Source organism: Buceros rhinoceros, unplaced genomic scaffold (genome assembly GCF_000710305.1).
Source record: "Buceros rhinoceros silvestris isolate BGI_N320 unplaced genomic scaffold, ASM71030v1 scaffold15662, whole genome shotgun sequence".
Taxonomy (NCBI): Eukaryota; Metazoa; Chordata; class Aves; order Bucerotiformes; family Bucerotidae; genus Buceros; species Buceros rhinoceros.
In genome coordinates this window covers 21,546-24,123 of record NW_010399586.1, presented here as the reverse complement: position 1 = coordinate 24,123, position 2,578 = coordinate 21,546, and the positions used below count along the sequence as shown (strand labels likewise).

Genomic DNA, 2,578 nt, shown 5'->3' with positions numbered 1-2,578 from the left:
AGGGTGGAACCCTCTGCTGGGAGGAGAGGGGAGAGAGCTGGGGGGGTTCAGCCTGGAGCAGAGAAGGCTGCGGGGAGACCTTAGTGCAGCCTGTCAGTGCTTCAAGGGGCTGTAGGAAAGATGAGGATGGACTTTTTAGCAGGGGCTGTTGTGACAGGGCAAGGGGTGTTGGGTTAAACTAAAAGAGGGAGATTCAGACTTGATGCAAGGAAGAAATTTTTGATGCTGAGGTTGGTGAGCCCCTGGCCTAGGTTGCCCAGAGAGGTGGGAGAAGCCCTGTCCCTGGCACCATCCCAGGAGAGGTTGGCCCTTGGGGCTCTGAGCACCCTGCACTGGGTGCAGATGTCTCTGCTCCCTGCAGGGACGTTTGACCGGATGAGCTTTGAGGGTCCCTTCAACCCAAACCAGCCTGTGATTCTGTGATTTGAAACTGCTGGGAACTCTGTGGAGCTGCTGGACAGCCTGTAGACTCTGAACTGAAAAGACATTTTTTTTTTTTCCCAGTACTGAGGGCTTACGTCCTCTCCTTGCCGGTGTGTTGGCAGTCAGTGCTGTGCAGAGCCCGTGTCCCAGCAGAGGACTTGGCTCCGGACAGATTGTCTCAATGACAATCCCAGGCAAATCCGTGCCAGCACTGGTCAGGAAGAGACAAACCCACGCAGGGCAACGCGGACGCTGGGAACTCACCGGGCCTGGCGAGCAAGCATGGTTTTACCGTCTGCGTCACTCCTGAGCGGGCTGAGGAAATTCAGTGCCCACCCAGTGTGTTTTAGAGATGGTCTCTGTGCCGCAGAGTGCTTTCGAGCCGCGGCATGGACCTGGGGCTTGGCTGCAGCTGAGGTTTGGCTTTGTTTTTGGTGGAGGGGCAAGAAGAGCTGGTGGGCGCGGGGACAGCTTTGCTCTCCTGGTGAGAGCCGGGTGGCTGAGGTGTGGGGACAGACCTGTGTCGCCTCTGCTCTAATTAAATACTCCTGGTTTAATCTCGCCCAGCTCCTTGAGGAGCACGGAGAGGGAGCAGCGGGCCAGCTCCACGGCAAGGGGCCGTCGCAGCCGCCTCTGGGCTCACCTGCTGTGGCAAACCGTGGCACGCAGCTCTGGTGAACCCTCCTTGAGTAGCTGCTGTTTACTTTGGCAAAGGCACCTTGGTTTTGGTTTTTTTTTCCTCGCCCGATAACGCTCTTTACTGTCCATTCTGCCAGCAGAACAGCTGAAGGATAATTAACCTTCTGTCCCGATTAAAGTTTTTAGGAGTCCATGAGCGCAGTTCGGGACCATCAGAAGCTGTGTGGCTCCCTAAATGCGCAGATGGAGTTGGATTTCGGGAGCTTTTATGGTTTTCCAGGCTCTTGGCTTCACGCTTCCTATTTTCACTGGTCCGTGAGAGGTTGAGGCGTGGCCGGGGTTGTGCCCGCTCGGCACAGGCTCTGTTTGTGTTTGCGTTTTAATGCACAGGACTGTCCCGTGGCTTTTTAGGAATTAAAGTGCCTGGCTTCTGCGCAGCCCTCCTGTGCGCCAGGGTCTCGTGACCGAAACGACATGGCCTCAGAATTCGGCTGTTCTTGCTCAAGTGGCTGAAGGGCAGGTGAGAAGGGGAAAGCAGATCCGACAGGAACGGTTCATGGATGAGTCTGTCTTCATTTTGCTCTGGTGTCGCGGTGACTGTGTCCCTCCCCCTGCGAAAAAATCATTTGGCTTGATAGAATTCGACGCACAATATGGGTATTTTTAGGGTTATTGTGAGGAGATATTCTGGTTGTCCTACAAAAAGGAATCTGGCCCACGGGAAGGATCAGAGCGAGCTCTCTGAACTAATTGCGCGCTGGGAGGCCACCGTCAGCTCCAGCAGCAGAGCCTTGACTAGTTCCGGGTAAAACTGGGGCATCGAGAGCTGCCTTTAATGCTCCTCTGGATCTGAAGGAGGAATTTAGACTTCTAAAATGGGTGTGAAAGATACCCGGAGTCGCGTGTGCCGGATGCTCGCTGGTAACAGGGACGGGGCCTGTGCCGCTGGACTCAATGATCTTAAAGGTCTTCTTCAACCTGAATGATTCTACAGAAGTTCTTTTCCAACCCAGCTGACCCTGTGGTTTGGTTGACACTCAGCACAGGAGCCCTGCACAGGGCCGGGGCCTCCTGCAGCAATTCCAGGGGTGAGAAACAAAACTCCTGGGTTTTTTTTCCTCTCTTTCTGAGTCGGAGGAGCTTCTGAAATCTGGGGTTTCTTCCTCAAGGCGAGGAAGGGAAATCGCTGCCCTTGGACATGCAGAAGTTTGGAGAATCCCCAAACCAGCGTGAAGATTCTTAAAGCAAAAACGTTTTATGACCAGGAATTTGTATGGTTCGTAATTCCAAGAAAATACAGACGATTCCGTGGAAAATTGGTTACTTGCTAATAAACATTAGGACTAACAGCCAGTTTGGATTTGACAGGCTCTGGCTGTGGAGGTTCAGCCCGCCCTTGCTTTCAGAGACGGAGCAGCACCGAAGCAGGTTGGCCACAGCGATGGCCTCGAGGTGCTGTTCCCCGCTAGCGACCGCGGGAACTGTGCGAGGCCCCAGCCCCAGAGCTTCTCGTGAG

The 2,578-nt window shown here is 54.3% G+C and overlaps 1 protein-coding gene across 1 annotated transcript in view; it reads left to right on the top strand.

The window, feature by feature from the left end:
- The window catches only part of PPP3CC (protein phosphatase 3, catalytic subunit, gamma isozyme), a 23,948-nt gene that overhangs the window by 549 nt on the left and 20,821 nt on the right, over nt 1–2,578 (top strand). The window lies entirely within an intron of this gene.